The 17,240-nt window shown below is 51.2% G+C and overlaps 1 protein-coding gene across 2 annotated transcripts in view; it reads right to left on the bottom strand.

Moving 5' to 3' along the window:
- LOC147096985 (activin receptor type-1-like) overlaps positions 1-17,018 on the bottom strand; it is a 184,864-nt gene extending 167,846 nt beyond the window's left edge. The window contains exon 1 of one of the 2 annotated variants that reach the window (XM_085972694.1): positions 16,779-17,018. The gene's annotated coding sequence lies outside the window, so the exon portion shown is untranslated. The remainder of the gene's footprint in view (positions 1-16,778) is intronic. The other variant, XM_085972691.1, reaches the window with a different exon arrangement.
- Positions 17,019-17,240: the final 222 nt, after the last annotated feature.

The following is a 17,240-nucleotide window of genomic DNA, read 5'->3' as shown; positions in this document are numbered from 1 at the left end:
TGAATTTCCGGTTTGGGGCGCACAAACAGCGTTGCACGACGAAATGACGTCATAAGCTGCGCGCGCAGCTGAGCGGGCGCAAACACTTTGCGCCGGCGCTAAATGTCAACTGAAGTTGGGCGTAGGCGCAGATTGTTCTGCGCCCGGGCGCTAAGTGCCTAGCGCTGCAAATCTACCCCTCTTATGGCGTTAGCGGCTGGCGAACGCAACTGAATTTCTAGGCCATGATCTTTTTCCCTAGGAGGAGCTGGGTTTAACGTGGCTCGTTCCTTTACAACCATATTTGCTTCTTTACTGTTTATGGGATCTTGCTGTGTGCTGAAACATAACTGGACCAGCCACATAAATACTGTGGCAACAAGAGCAGGCCAGAGGCTGGGAATTCTGCGGCGAGTGTCTCACCTCCTGACTCCCCAAAGCCTTTCCACCATCTACAAGGCACAAGTCAGGAGTGTGATGTAATATTCTCCACTTGCCTGGATGAGTGCAGCTCCAGCAACACTCAAGAAGCTCGACACCATCCAGGACAAAGCAGCCCGCTTAATTGGCACCCCATCCACCACCTTAAAACATTCACTCCCTCCACCACCGGCGTACCGTAGCTGCAGTGTGTACCATCTACAAGATGCACTGCAGCAACTCGCCAAGGCTTCTTCGGCAGCACCTCCCAAACCCACGACCTCTTCCACCTAGAAGGACAAGGGCAGCAAGCGCATGGGAACACCGCCACCTCCAAGTTCCCCTCCAAGTCACACACCATCCTGACTTAGAAGTATATCGCTGATCCTTCATCGTTGCTGGGTCAAAATCCTGGAACTCCCTCCCTAACAGCACTGTGGGAGTACCTTCACCACACGGTTCAAGAAGACGGCTCACCGCCACCTTCTCAAGGGCAACTAGGGATGGGCAATAAATGCTGGTCTTGCCAGCGACGCCCACATCCCAGGAACGAATTTAAAAAAAATTGTCCGCCACATTTGCGCTGTGTAAAACAGGCTGCCGATTCGCTATCACCTGTTCTGTGCTGCCGCCCATTATGAATTTCACCTCCATATTTAATTGAAAACCCCTGCTTTTAGTTAATACACAGAGCATTCCTCCATTGTCTCGGTCACTCTGTTTCAAACGGGTGTCCCTGGACCCAACTGGATCCTTAACTCGATCCTCGGGGCCCAAAGGTTAGAGTTTCTCTGATATTGTTTCCACATTTGCGGACACACTGGCATGTATTTCTGTTATTGTGCATACGCGATAGCACTGTTTCCCACAGGTCCTTGAGAGGTTAGGAGGGGTCCACGGGGTGTGTGTCAGTATTTACTGGGGGTCCCCGGGAGTGTGTCAGTATTTACTGGGGGTCCCCAGGAGTGTGTCAGTATTTACAGGGGGTCCCCAGGAGTGTGTCAGTATTTACAGGGGGTCCCCAGGAGTGTGTCAGTATTTACAGGGGGTCCCCAGGAGTGTGTCAGTATTTACAGGGGGTCCCCAGGGGTGTGTCAGTATTTACAGGGGGTCCCCAGGAGTGTGTCAGTATTTACAGGAGGTCCCCGGGAGTGTGTCAGTATTTACAGGGGGGTCCCGGGAGTGTGTCAGTATTTACAGGGGGTCCCCAGGAGTGTGTCAGTATTTACAGGGGGTCCCCAGGAGTGTGTCAGTATTTACAGGGGGTCCCCAGGGGTGTGTCAGTATTTACAGGGGGTCCCCAGGAGTGTGTCAGTATTTACAGGAGGTCCCCGGGAGTGTGTCAGTATTTACAGGGGGGTCCCGGGAGTGTGTCAGTATTTAGAGGGGGTCCCCGGGAGTGTGTCAGTATTTACAGGAGGTCCCCGGGAGTGTGTCAGTATTTACAGGGGGGTCCCGGGAGTGTGTCAGTATTTACTGGGGGTCCCCGGGAGTGTGTCAGTATTTACAGGAGGTCCCCGGGAGTGTGTCAGTATTTACAGGGGGGTCCCGGGAGTGTGTCAGTATTTAGAGGGGGTCCCCGGGAGTGTGTCAGTATTTACAGGGGGTCCCCGGGAGTGTGTCAGTATTAACAGGGGATCCACGGGAGTGTGTCAGTATTTACAGGGGGGTCCCGGGAGTGTGTCAGTATTTAGAGGGGGTCCCCGGGAGTGTGTCAGTATTTACAGGGGGTCCCCGGGATTGTGTCAGTATTTACAGGGGTCCCCGGGAGTGTGTCAGTATTTACAGGGGTCCCCGGGAGTGTGTCAGTATTTACAGGGGGTCACCGGGAGTGTGTCAGTATTTACAGGGGTCCCTGGGAGTGTGTCAGTATTTACAGGAGGTCCCCGGGAGTGTGTCAGTATTTACAGGGAATCCCCGGGGAGTGTGTCAGTATTTACAGGGAATCCCCGGGGAGTGTGTCAGTATTTATAGGGGGTGTCCCCGGGAGTGTGTCGGTATGTACAGGGTGTCCCCGGGAGTGTGTCAGTATTTACAGGGTGTTCCCGGGAGTGTGTCAGTATTTACAGGGGGTCCCCGGGAGTGTGTCAGTATTTACAGGGAGTCCCCGGGAGTGTGTCAGTATTTACAGCGGGTCCCCGGGAGTGTGTCAGTATTTACAGGGGGTCCCCGGGAGTGTGTCAGTATTTACAGGGAGTCCCCGGGAGTGTGTCAGTATTTACAGGGGGTCCCTGGGAGTGTGTCAGTATTTACAGGGGGTCCCCGGGAGTGTGTCAGTATTTACAGGGAGTCCCCGGGAGTGTGTCAGTATTTACAGGGGGTCCCTGGGAGTGTGTCAGTATTTACAGGGGGTCCCGGGGAGTGTGTCAGTATTTACAGGGAGTCCCCGGGAGTGTGTCAGTATTTACAGCGGGTCCCCGGGAGTGTGTCAGTATTTACAGCGGGTCCCCGGGAGTGTGTCAGTATTTACAGCGGGTCCCCGGGAGTGTGTCAGTATTTACAGGGGGTCCCCGGGAGTGTGTCAGTATTTACAGCGGGTCCCCGGGAGTGTGTCAGTATTTACAGCGGGTCCCCGGGAGTGTGTCAGTATTTACAGCGGGTCCCCGGGAGTGTGTCAGTATTTACAGGGGGTCCCCGGGAGTGTGTCAGTATTTACAGCGGGTCCCCGGGAGTGTGTCAGTATTTACAGGGGGTCCCCGGGAGTGTGTCAGTATTTACAGGGGGTCCCTGGGAGTGTGTCAGTATTTACAGGGGGTCCCCGGGAGTGTGTCAGTATTTACAGGGGGTCCCTGGGAGTGTGTCAGTATTTACAGGGGGTCCCCGGGAGTGTGTCAGTATTTACAGGGGGTCCCTGGGAGTATGTCAGTATTTACAGGGGGTCCCCGGGAGTGTGTCAGTATTTACAGGGGGTCACCGGGAGTGTGTCAGTATTTACAGGGGGTCCCTGGGAGTGTGTCAGTATTTACAGGGGGTCCCTGGGAGTATGTCAGTATTTACCAAATCCCCCCCCATCCATACACAGAAAAGTTTAGAAACTCGTGCTCCAGGTTCCGAAGCTCATTAATTTTTATCACTTTTTCTAAAGTGCATGAAACGCAATGAATGTTTTCCACTTGAATGTTTTCCACTTTTCAGCTGTTACCGAGGGCTTGCTAACAGCCTTTTGTCATGAGATCATGCTGTCACGCTGCTTACTCCTGCCTGAAACTATGGGGAAATCGAATTTTACTGTGTAAGCAGTTCAGCTTTTAGTCTTATTCAGCAGAGTACAGGATGGCCCGTAACACAGAGAAAATTCCTCTTCTGTGCAGTCATTAGACCAGAGAAAGTTCATCGGAGATTTAATAATGGTTAGAACGAGGAACTCGCTACCACGGGGAGTGGTGGAGGCGAATAGTATGGATGCATTTAAGGGAAAGCTGGATAAACACATGAGGGAGAAAGGAATAGAAGGATATGTTGATGGGGTGAGATGGAGCAGGGGTGGGAGGAGGCTCGTGTGGAGCATAAACACTGGCATAGACCAGTTGGGCCGAATGGCCTGTTTCTGTGCTGTAGACTCAATGTAATTCTATGTACTCCTCATGTTAAGAATAAACCATTTCCCAGACTCCCTTTGGAGCGTATCGATAAGATAATAACTCAATAGAAGTTGGCATGGAAACCATCGACAGCTGTTTCAGGGAAGATCAAAGGACCATATTTGGGAGAGATTGAGAAGCTATGAAGTGAAACCTCATTATTGCTGTCGTTCTTATCTATCATTTTGGTTCAGCTCCCTCCATTGACTGGAATGATTTTCCAGCCAGACCAAACCCAGCAAAATAAAGGCTCTAGCCAGCCGATTGCAACAGCTGGTTGCAAGCTGGAGGGGACGGCACTTGGCTCCAACTCATCTGGATTCGGGCAGGGAAAGTTACCCTGGGCCCCTGCTCCCGCTTGATCTGCAGCAACACTAGAAGTGTGCGCGGGTGAGGCCAGGGTTGGATTCACAGCTCAATGTGAATAATTAGCACTGGGGTGAGATACTGGAGGGTGACCAGTACCCATGGAATCAAATGCCTTAAGGAGAGGTGGGACGGGGAGATAAAGAACATCAAGCTCTGGCCAGCCCTGAGAGGTTCCAACCTTCCAACTCCCCCATTCTTTTTCTTCCCACCTACCCTGGACACGTTAAGTTGGGGTATATTTCATTGGTTCTGGGTTCCCTCTGATACCTCATTCAAGGGTCCACTGTTAAAAAAATATTCATTCTCGGGATGTGGGCGTCGCTGGCAAGGCCAGCATTTATTGCCCATCCCTAATTGCCCCTTGAGAAGGTGGTGGTGAGCCGCATTCTTGAACCGCTGCAGTCCATGTGGTGAAGGTACTCCACAGTGCTGTTAGGGAGGGAGTTCCAGGATTTTGACCCAGCGACGATGAATGAACAGCGATATACTTCTAAGTCAGGATGGTGTGTGACTTGGAGGGGAACTTGGAGGTGGTGGTGTTCCCATGCGCCTGCTGCCCTTGTCCTTCTAGGTGGAAGAGGTCGCGGGTTGGGGAGGTGCTGCCGAAGAAGCCTTGGCGAGTTGCTGCAGTGCATCTTGTAGATGGTACACACTGCAGCCACGGTACGCCGGTGGTGGAGGGAGTGAATGTTTTAAGGTGGTGGATGGGGTGAATGTTCAATGACTGAGTCTAGACAACGAGTGTCAGCTGGCTATTTGACGTTGGGTGACATCAGAGCTGAGCCCGATCCTGTCTCACCCAGCCTCCACAAACGGATACTCTCTAGCGGGAGACCTGGCTGACGTTTCTCCTGCTTGGCCAACCTTGGTGCCCACTGCGGACTGCCCACAATCCTCGCGCCACCTCCCCCCCGCCAACTCCACCACCACTGCCCCAGCTGAGATCAGCTGACTGCACAGATTGGCGATAGAATGCAGGTCATTTGAGGTCAGGGAGGCTCAGTACCACACCAGGTGGTAACTTTACCCACTAAGCTATTGGGGGACCACTAAGGTCCCCTGGCACTGCAGGCCTGATCCAAGCATCGCATTCCTGTGTGGTCCTGTTGGTTGAGGTGTTGTGCCTGCCTAGCTTCAGCTCGACCACTATTGTTTCCCCTCCTGGTGATAGTATTTCCAAACGTTTTCAACGGCCATAAAAAGTGAAAAACGACCCATAATATTCCAACTAATGAACATAAGGTGGACAAAGACAAGCATTCAAACAAAGCCAAAGTAACTCTATTAATTTCATAAGAACATAAGTGTTATAAATCTCATCATCATAAAGAAACTACTCCTGAAATAACATTGGACGGCCAGCTGGTGGCGCTGTCCAAGGAGCATAAATACTCGGGCGTGGGCCCAGCTTCTTCAGGGACATTTTGTAAGACAGGAACTAGTGAAGTACAACTAGACCTCCATGTTTTGAAACAAGTTGATTAAAGCCTTGCTTTATACTCAAACCAAGTGTGTAGTGAGTTTTATTATGTCAATAAGAACTTATAGGAACAGGAGACGACCCTTAGGTCCAACAAGCCTGATTTTTTTTTTAGTTGATCGCTACTCCACTTGCCCAGCCTCTCACTATCACCCTCACCCTCTTCCCTCTCCAGAAACACAACTAATTGTAATTAAAATGTGCACTTCCTTGGTCTTCTCGTAACTTGTTTGGAGACTCCATTACTCGCTGGAGAAAAATCTTCGGCCGTCTTAGTCCCTAACTTTTAGCCTGCGTCCCCAGTATTTGTGATAATCAGCCTCTAATTCTGGAGACCGGGCAGTGAGCAACACGCGGGGCTGGATTTTCTCAATGGAGACGTGTTGGAGGCGGGACTGCTGCTTTCCTGGTTTCAGTCCCGCCTCCATCAGTTTCAACGTATGACTTGTCATCTGTCAAGAACTTTTGAAAGAAGAAATGTCATCGTTTGACAGCACTGTGAAGCTGTCAAACACTGACATTCGGTGTAGTTTGATGAGTCCTTGTGTTCAGGACTCATCAAACCTTTCTACTTTGTAGAAATCAGATGACTGTTGGATCGGAGGAGCCAACAGCCAGTCTGTGATCTCTACAATGGAGATGTTGGAACTCCCAATCCACAGCGGCTGAAGGCTGTAGGCAGAAACAAAGGTAAGTGAACATTTTTTAACACTTTACACTTACCACACATACTTACCACTCCACACTTGCACCCATCACTCACCTCTACATCGCACTTTCAGACCACACCAACCCCCGCAGACCTCCTACTCGGCTCCTACACCCCGGTGGGGTTCTCCGAGATCGGGAAGCCCGCACTTCGGAACGAAAAATGGGGATAATCCTATTTTCTGCCTGTTAACTACCTGTTAACAGGCAGTTAATAGGATTTAATCCCATTCCCGCCTCGAGGGGACGGGACCTGGGGCAGGACGACGTCCCGCCTCCTGGCAAGAGGGCACGGAGGTGGGTTGGGGGCGGGCTTGTCACCCGCCCCCACATTCTGCAACTTTCCCGGCAGTCCCGCCTTCATACCCGCCTCCTCGGGGCTGACAAAATCCAGCCCTATGCTTTTAACTTTGTGACTTGGATTTGACTCCAGCCCGCGCTAATGGGACCTCCTATCTCTGTGATGGATTGATCTCTGTAACATCCTCCAGCCCTACAACCCTCTGCGAGCTCTGCGATCCCTCCAATTCTGGCCTCTTGCGCATCCCCGATTTCCTTCGCTCCACCATTGGCGGCCGTGCCTTCAGCTGCCTGGGCCCCGAGCTCTGGAATTCCCTCCCTAAACCTCTCCGCCTCTTGACCTGGCTCTCCTCCTTTAAGACGCTCCTTAAAACCTACCTCTTTGACCAAGCTTTTGGTCACCTGTCCTAATATCTCCTTACGTGGCTCGGTGTCAAGTTTTACGCTCCTGTGCAGCGCCTGGGGACGTTTTACTATGTTAAAGGCGCTAAATAAATACAAGTTGTTGTTGATTTGAGTTCCCAGCCCACATGGCAATGACGCTCCTCCTCATTGTCTCTCACATGACCTGGGCAACCCCAACAGTGGAGGAGCAGCACTCTGTGATCCCGACATTTTATCAGACCCAGCACTGGCCGGTTCTGTTGGATCGGAAGCAGCGTTGTTGTTGGCTCGGTTTGAGGCCGAGTTCAGCCGGGCAGGCATGGGAACTTCGTGGAGGCGCAGCTGGATTCTTGGTGGCTGAACAGCTCCAAAAAGAAAGTAACTGTCGGCGTCTCAGCAGAAAGGTTTGAGTAGTTCCTTAATGTTTCCGAGCCCAGCACGACAGGCGAGATATCCCACATGGCCCCAGTAAATTTAGGGACATTCAGTGCAGTATAAATAGCTTTCAACATATGGGGCCCTGAAATTCTTCACAAAAAGGGCAGTGGAACTCTGGAATCGCTCCCCCCAAAAAGCTGTTGAGGCTGGGGGGGTCAATTGAAAATTTCAAAAGTGAGATTGATAGATTTTTGTTGGTAATGATATTAAAGGTTACGGAACCAAGGCTGGGAGACGGAGTTAAGATCCAGATCAGCCATGATCTGATTGAATGGCGGAACGACACGAGGGGCTGAATGACCTCCTCCTGTTCCGATGCTCTTATGTAAATTGCGCTGGGATTCTCCTGGTCGCGGCCATTTACGTAGCTGCGCAGGATTTCTGCTGGTCTCTCTCCAATTGGGAGAGCCCCAGCAGGATCTCAGGCCCAGGGGGGGTTTCGTACTTTCGTGTCCAACAACAACCTGCATTTACACGGCGCCCTTAATGTAGTAAAATGTCCCAAGGCGCATCACCGGAGGGTAATTAGACAAAAGATTGACTCTCAGTGGCCGGGATTGTCCCCCACAGTTTTTCTGGCGCAGGCGGGGTGGGTGGGCGGGGGGGGGGGGGGCGGGGGGGTGGTGGTGGGGGGGGGCGGGGGGGGTGGTGGGGGGGGCGGTTGCGGGAGAAGATATCAGAACATTGCGCAACCCCCAGACCATGGGCTGGGGGCTGTGGAATTCTCCAATACATGCTCCCCCACCAGAAGCCCTGAAATGGGAAAATCCCAGCCGGAGTGTCGTTTTCTCAATGCAGTTTGAGCACCTCCAATGGAAGAGGAGCTGCATCTGTTAATTACATTGTCGATTTAATGGGGACATTTCGCACATTCACTATTGCTACAACAACAACAACAAATCTGCATTTATACAGCGCCTTTAACATAGTAAAACGTCCCAAGGCGCGGCACAGGAGCTTTATCAGACAAAATTGGACAATATCGTAAAAGCGTTCTGATGTAAGAAAACTATGAGGCACTTGGTCTAAGCGTTAAACAAAGCTTTAATCAACTGTTTTACAACATGGAGGTCTAGTTGTGTCCTTCACTAGTTCCTGTTAAGAATGTCCTGCGCAAGCTGGGCCCGTGCCCGAGTATTTATACTCTCCCTGGACAGCGCCACCTGCAGGCCGCTCAGTATTACTTCATAAGTCTTTCTTTCATGAATGACTGATTTATGTCACGTTCCAAACGTCAGTACAACCTCACTGGAAATGGTGGCCAGAGGGAATCTTCCCGCTATCTTTATGACATTGCCAGCACATTGCAACCAGAGGACATCTTCACCCGATACGTCTATGCACGTAGGATTAAGCAAATTTATCAGAATCGCTAAACTACTTCCCAAAGCGCTGTATAGCCAATGAAGCACTTCTGACGTGTAGTCACTGTTGTAACGTAGGGAAACACGGCAGCTGATTTGTGCACAGCAAGCTCCCACAGGCACAAGTGAGATAAACGGCCAATTAAAGCTGTTTCTAGTGATGCTGGCCGAGGGTTAAATGTTGGCCAGGGCGCCGGTGAGATCTCCCCTGCTCCGCTTTGAAAAACTGGCCGTGGGATCTTTTGCGTCCACCTGAGAGGGCAGACGGGGCCTCGGTCAAACGTCTCATCCCAAAGACTGGTCCAGTGACGGGTATCACAGACTTCGTCTCCTGGGGCAGTATGAGTGTATGAAGGAGGGGTTTGGGATGGCGGCGGGGCGGGGGGGGGGGCAGCGGAGGTTGGGTCATATCTTAATAAAGGTACAAGACAAATCTGCAAGTAAGATGTCCCTTTCGCCACAATAGTGAGTGACAAGATATCAAGATGAATTTGTTACCGACTGAAGGCTCAATTATTTTGACAAATGAGTTGAAGGGAGATTGGACAGGACAGGGCTGCACTACAGACAGCGGTTATATTGCAATTACTGAGCAGAGGAGCCACAACAGATTATGATGAATGTACATTGTGTAAGTTGTTTATCCATTCCAGTCAGCTGCTCGGGCGGGGGAGTGGGGTGGGGGGGATGGGGGTGGGTGGACGGGGGAGGGTGCGGAATTGCTCCAGAAAGGCTTTTTTTTTCCCTTTTGTTTTGCTGCAATTTTCTCTCTTTCTCTCAGTTCCCCTCTTGAGCGCGGTGACTCGTACTCAGCGCTGTAAACTGCGTTTTTCATAATGTTGAGTCGCTTTCATTACGGGGTCGGGGGGAGCGAGGGGGCTATTCAGCAAATTGAAATTTTCAATTGACCCCCCCTCCCCCCCTCCGAACCTCAACAGCTTTTTGGGGGAGAGAGTTCCAGATTTCCACCGCCTTTTGTGTGAAGAAGTGCTTCCCGACATCACCCCTGAACGGCCTGGCTCTAATTTTAAGGTTACGCATTCTTGTTCTGGACTCCCCCCCACCCCACCAGAGGAAATAGTTTCTCTCGATCTACCCCTTTAATATTCTTAAACACATCAATTAGCTCACCCCTTAATCGTCTATACTCGAGGGAACACAAGCCCAGTCTATGGAACCTATCCTCATAAATTAACCCTTTAAGCCCCGGTATCATTCAGGTGAATCTGCGCTGCCCCCTCTCCAAGGTCAATGGGGCAGAAATTCGGGTCTCCACGGGTGAGTACGCACGGGGTACTCGCCCGTAGGCCCAATGGAAGTGCCGGTTTCCTGCATGCACTGCGCATGCGCGGGAAACCGGCACTTCCAATCCCCTGAACGAAGGGGTTCAGAGGTCGAACGCGTAAGGCCTGCTTTTTACAAGGTAAGTGGTGAATTAATTAAAATTAAAACATTTTTTCCACAGGTTTATTATTTTTAAATATTTTAAAGAAAGGTAAGTTTATTTTTAGCCCCATTAGAAAATAAAATTATTTTTTCCAAAAATTTAAATTATTGTTTAAAATAGTTATTTCATGTAATTTATAGTTTATTTAAAAATTTGATAAAAAAAAAAATTTATTTGAAGATGTAGTGATGTTTTGGGGCCGTAGTATTTCTAACTTTTGACAGCACTTCTTGTCAAGCTTATGAATGGAGCATTCTCTGCTCCGATTGGCTCTCCATGACCCACGTGATCCCAGGGGACACGTCGAACTAACTGCGCCCCTGGGATACGCAAGCACCGCGCGCCGGCAGTTGGAGCAGGCCCAGGATCGGAATCCCACGGGGGCCCACAGCTCAACGGCCGGCGCGGTAGGTAAGTGCAGGTCGGGGGCTTCCACCCGCGGGAAGCCTCCGACCCGAATTTCTGGGCCAATATATCCTTCCTGAGGTGCGTGGCCCAGAACTGAACACAGTTACTCCAGATGGGATCTAACCAGAGCTCTGTACAGCTGTAACATAACTTCCTCCTCTTTGTATTCCAGCCCCTTGAGATAAAGGCCAACATTCCATTAACCGCTCTCATTATTTTTTGTACCTGTCCACTAGCTTTTAGTGCAATGAGATCTCCACCCTCTAACAACCTTGGTCAGCGCATGTTTAAAGCACGAACTAACCTCTTCAGTCTTATAAACAGTGCATAGCAACACAATCCAGCTGTTCTGAAAGGGATGTGGGAGCGGTCATGGAGCGTAGAATTCAAAGGAAATGTAGCTTTGGTGACCGGGCCCTCCGGCCTCTCCTGGAAGGAATGAGGGAATGTCGAGACTCGCTAGGAGGGAAAGTGGGTGGGAGGTGGGGCTATGATACTGTCGTGCCAATTCTCCGGCCCGTGCTGTGTTTGAGCAAGGTTCCTCTCTGGGAGCAGGCGATCACTGAACTTCCCCAAGATCTATAGGACAGAGGGGCATTTGACCCGGAAGCACTTGCTATGCCGAGGCTGCTCTGTTGCACACCTGTTAGACCTGTCCGCAAGATGTCACACTTGAAGAAACCCACAAAGATCAGTAATTAAAATGAAGGTGCTGCCTGTTCAGTGATCTGAGGGGGCTGCTCCTCAACCTTTGGTTGCACTTCAGCCCCACGTTCCTGATCTTTGGCCAACCGGTGCGGAGAGGGGTGCAGGCAAGTCGGAGGACCTTCTGTGGCTTTGCTCCTGGCAAAGGTGGCCATCTATAGGTCCAGGAGGGGCGCGGCACGCAGGGAGAGTCGCACTGGCTGCCTGCCTCTCTTCCGCGGCCTCGGCCGTGCCCGAGTGGGCCTGGGGAGGGTGCACACAGTGCCCACTGGCATGCTTCAGGCCTTCCGCAACCAGTGGGCACCACAGGGAATAGAGGGTTGCACCTCAAGCACCTGCACAGAATGGCAGTCCTGTCCTGATTAGCCTATCACCATCATGTTCCATGATAAGGCCCCTCTGAAGGCCAAAGGTGTGCAGCATGCAACAATAATTCTGGTGACGCTGTGGAAGTTGTACAGTAATGGCCCCCCCTTCCCCAACCCCACCCTGATCAGGCCGTACATCTGAAATGCAAATTCAGGATCCCAATCTTGTACTTCTGTGACCATCGTCTTGTTATACTTGTTGCTGTGTGTGGATGGCACCATTAGTCGTGCTTGCAATGGGTCTCCAAGGTCCCCAAGCAGCCGATCCTCCAACCTTTCAATCTTCTTTCCCTTTCAAACAATGGGGGCACGTTAGATTGGGCTACAAAATCCCGCGAGTCCCCAGCGAGCATTGACCTGTATTATTCTATGCTGAGGACCTCCTGCCAGCTGGACATCGATGGAGTCGTCTCTTTAGAATGCATGGCATGGCATTATGCACAAGGGCACGACTGATGACCTGGTTACAGTCAGTTGTTCCCTGCACTCACGAAAAGGCAGCGGAGTGGTAAAATTGCACCGCCTTACCCTGCTGATGCTGTTGGTCCTGATGCTGAACTGGATGTAGCTCCATGAGATTACAATAAGGCATCTGCGGTCATTCTCATTTTCACTGGTTGTGCTGCAAGGACCTGAGCATGTCTGCAGGCCATCTTACAGTAGACGGCACAGATTTGGCACTGCCTCCGACACTGCTTCCTCAGACACTGCTCCTCTGGGAGTCTTAGCTAGTTCCGTCTGGGACGACACACCTGCTGCACCTGGTACTGGCAGAAGGTGGACTTATAGGATCCCTTATGAAGGGGTTCAATAGGGTAGATGTGGAGAAGACGTTACCACTTGTGGGGGAGTCCAAAACTAGGGGCCATAAATATAAGATAGTCACTAATAAATCCAATCGGGAATTCAGGAGAAATTTCTTTACCCAGAGAGTGGTGAGAATGTGGAACTCGCTACCACAGGGAGTGGTTGAGGCGAATAATATAGATTCATTTAAGGGGAAGCTCGATAAACACATGAGGATTGTGTGGATTATAAACATCGGTATGGATCATTTGGGCCGATTGGCCTGTTTCTGTGCTGTAGACTCTATGGGGTAAAAGGTGGGTAGCGCCCCCTTCGCTGGGAAAATGTTAGTGCTCCCGCGGCCGATTTTCCCAGGTAACGCCCCGAGAGGGAGGAGGGGCACTACTGGAAGCGCCCCGCGTCCCTCTTGGGGGGCTGCAAGCCAATATCGTGGCGCTTATTAAAGGGGAGGAGCCTGGAGCGTCCCGGCGCCCAGCTGGGCCACCAGGGATCGGGAGTGCCGGCAAACGAGCCTGGCACTAAAGTGGAGTGCCAGGCTCACGGAGAGCAGCCGGCACCCCGCGGGGGGGCTTCATGGGGGCCAGGGGCAGCAACGGGGGCAGGTGCTGGCAGGCGGCCAGCAACAAAATGGCCGCCCACCACCTCCCCTTTAACTAGCGCCGCCCCGGCCGCGGGTAGGCCCCCCCTTGACCCCGGCGGACATAGCGTCCAGCGGTAAGTCGGGGGGCGCCACCCTATATTACAGCCGGGACGCGAGCGGGATGCTGCGCACGGCGATTGACCGCGCTAATGGTTAGCGCCGCCGCTAACCTCCCGCTGAATTTTGCCAGAGGCGTTAACGGCACCACACCCAGGCACTAGTTGATTTGCACCCCATTAGTGCCGTAAGAGGGCGCTAACAGGAGGCGCAAATCAACCGAATTTAGCCCCCTATGTAACTACCTCAGCCACTTCCCTTTGCTGTTGTTTCCAGACCTCCTCTGACGAATGGAGTACTAATGTCCCCATGATATCCTGACCACAAACAAGGTGCTTCATTGGTAGGTCGGTTGCTGTTCTGATGCCAGCGAAACAGAACCAGCTGCTGCTTCACCTCTGAGTCAGAAGGTCGTGGGTTCAAGTCCCACTCCAGAGACTTGAGCACAAAATCCAGGCTGATTCTCCAGTGCAGTGCTGAGGGAGTGCTGCACTGTCGGAGGTGCCGTCTTTCGGATGAGACGTTAAACTGAGGCCCCGTCTGCTCTCTCAGGTGGATGTAAAAGATCCCGTGGCACTATTTCGAATTAGAGCAGGTGGGTTCTCCCTGGTGTCCTGGCCCAATATTTATCCCTCAAACAACACCTAAAGCAGATGATCTGGTCATTATCACATTGCTATTTGTGGGAGCTTGCTGTGCGCAAATTGGCTGCTGTGTTTCCTACATTACAACAGTGACTACACTTCAAAAGTACTTCATTGGCTGTAAAGCGCTTTGAGACGTCCGGTGATTGTGAAAGGCGCTATGGAAATGCAAGTCTGTCTTTCTTTTCTTCTTTTGGTGCGGTGCCAGTTTTAAATGTTTCTTCATACATGTGAGGCAAAGAATAGCGCTCGAGATGCCAAGCGCCAAACATCACCGACTTACCGAGCTGACCTAGACTTGGGGGACAGAATCTCTGCTATTACGTTGAATACCGACTTCACGCAGGAAGCAATCTTGGAAGCAGGGATGAAAGTGGGAAGAATCAGCCCCCTGAAATTCCTCTACATTAACCCACAACTAGAGTGTGCGATAAGTGGAATGACGAGAGGAATTTTCAGCCTGGCGTGAGCCCGCAGGTGAAGACTGAGCTCAAGGGCCAGGTACTGGAAGGGCTGCTGGTTCCCAGGGCTTCTGTATCCCAGCTAGCAGTCAGTGCCATCAGGAGAGAACATAAGCAATAGGAACAGGAGGAGGCCATTTGGCACCTCGCGCCTGCTCCACCATTTAATGAGATCATGGCTGATCTGATCTTGGGCTCAGCTCCATTTCCCTGCCCACTCCCCATAACCCTTCACTCCCTTATTGTTCAAAAATCTGTCTATCTCCACCTTAAATGTATTTAATGACCCAGCCTCCACAGCTCTCCGGGGCAGAGAATGCCACAGATTTACGACCCTCTGAGAGAAGAAATTCCTCCTCATCTCAGTTCTAAAAGGGCGACCCTTTATTCTAAAACTGTACCCCCGAGTTCTAGATTTCCCCACGAGGGGAAACATCCTCTCTGCATCTACCTTGTCGAGCCCCCTCAGTATCTTATATGTTTCAATAAAATCACCTCTAATTCTTCTAAACAGAAAGAAATTGAAGGAAAGAAAGTGTAGCAATTATATTATTAAAGAGAGGCTGGGATCAAACCATGTTTATGCCTTGACGGCGAGGAAAAATAGCACAGCTCACGATCAGCATGCCAGTGGGTTCTGCAATTCGCCCACGCCTTCGAAAATATTAAACCGGTTTTGTGGGTCAGGCTGGCACTGATGTGCCAGCGGTGATTCACTGCAATATGTTGTCTCATTTCCTGGCTTCAAGCCTCACCTGCATTTGCTAAGCAGAGACAAGGGGCCTGCTGAGAGAGAAGGAGGGAAAATCCGGTCAAGCCATAACGTTCCCGTAGGCGTTCTAGCAGCTGAGCGTAGGGCAAACGCTGCCAGAGCACTGAGAAGGTGGCATCTAGGTCAGGACATGCCACACAGTGCCCGAAACCTCAGCAGAGGGGTGAGGTCCACTTAAAAAAATCAACCAAGTTTGAAGACCCCCCTTTTATGAATCTCTATATTGTCGATACCCACAAGCTTATCTCTGCCTTCGTCGAGCTTGGAAAGTTGGCTCTTTTTGGGGCGGGGTACTTGTCCAGCTATACCTGCCTGGTGAGGAGCTTTGCCTGCGGGCAGCACATATCGGAAAGTCTGATGCCACTGCCCACGAGTGGTGGGCAAACCATCGGACCTGAACTTCCGAGGCGCACGCTGCCTGCCGTGAGATTCACCCCTTGGAAGTTGGCAGACGTGCTGGCGTGTTTGAGTGACAGCTTCGCACGCAGGGTGGTCTGGCCCCGGTGGTCACCGTGGCAATTACGAGCGCACGAACAATGACGGATGGGTAAAGACCATCTGGTCCACCCAGCCTTCCCACACAATTGCGGCACCTTGTGTATCACAATACAGACGCTCCACCCCACCCCAAGCCAGGTGATCTCCTGGGAGAAGCAAAAAAAAAACAGATTAAAAAAAAACCCAGGCCAATTTGGGGGAAAATGAATCTGGGAAATTCCTCTCTGACCCATCTGGATGATCGAAACTAGCCCAGGAGAACACTCTGGTCCTGAATTCCCTGCAGTAACCACCTTCTGTAAGAGGTGATCTTCGCCCCAGCCGGAATCAGGTCCAGCTCTCGCTTGAAGGAATTCAGCGAATCGGCGTCCAGCGCACGCGAGCCGGCAGCCTGTTCCAGCGATCCACTGTTCTCACGTAACCGCCACCCGGGGGCGGGGAGGGGGAGAGAGGAAAATCTCCTCGGCGCTGCCCGCGTAAGGGAATCGGGAACCGATTCAGAACGAACACGGTTACCGTGTCGCCGCACACAGCGCGGAGCGGAATTCCACCCCCCCCCCACACACAACGCCCTCCTCGCTTTCCCCCTGGTCCCTGCTCAGAGTAAAAACGAAACTTTCCATCCCACACTTTTGAGAAAAAAACAGCTTGATGGACAACCTCCCTTGTGTTAGTTTAGATCAAGTGAATCATGTTAGCTGCAAGTTCCTGGTAAATACTACTCTTGCCCAGAGTACATGTTGAGGACTTCAATCAGACACTTGATTATGAAACATGTCTATATATCGCCACAAAGTACATCATTTATCTCTCTAAACCGGGCAATATTATCAACATTTGACTACATTTCGTAGTTACAGGATAGAATCGCACACGCCAGTATAATGATTAGTGACAGACAGCGTATTCAGCTAACTGGCATCGAGTGCTAGATCACCACAGACGTACCTTTGACAGCGTTTGGTTTCCTTTCTAATGCCGTGACAGTAGACAAATCCAAATCAGTTCTATATCAAAGCCAATAGTCCAGGATTGTTCTCCAAACTGACTCAACCTCAACAGAAAAAAAACCACACACACACACGCACCCAGACAGCCAAAGGAAAAGAAAAAGGAATTAAACTTCAGCAGCCCACCCCTCATTGTCATAGCCAGTCCCCTGGACTAAATCCGTTCCTTCAGTTTCCTGTTTCTCTGTAGCCTTGGCAGCTGTCACTGTATGGATGTGGGAGAAACTCAAATGTTCTCTTATTGCTGCCTCTTCCTGTTTGGCTGTGCTCCAGAGCTCATATTTTCTTATTTTGCAGCCCTAATAGTGTATTTCCTATTTGATTCCCCCATGCCTGCTTGAAAAGCCTCCCACTTTATCATCTATTTGACACGGTAATACAATACAGATTACGCCATTCA

Source organism: Somniosus microcephalus, chromosome 33, assembly GCF_052327205.1.
Source record: "Somniosus microcephalus isolate GS21.2 chromosome 33, FLI_Smic_1.0, whole genome shotgun sequence".
NCBI classification, from domain to species: domain Eukaryota; kingdom Metazoa; phylum Chordata; class Chondrichthyes; order Squaliformes; family Somniosidae; genus Somniosus; species Somniosus microcephalus.
This window is presented reverse-complemented; position numbering and strand designations above follow the sequence as displayed.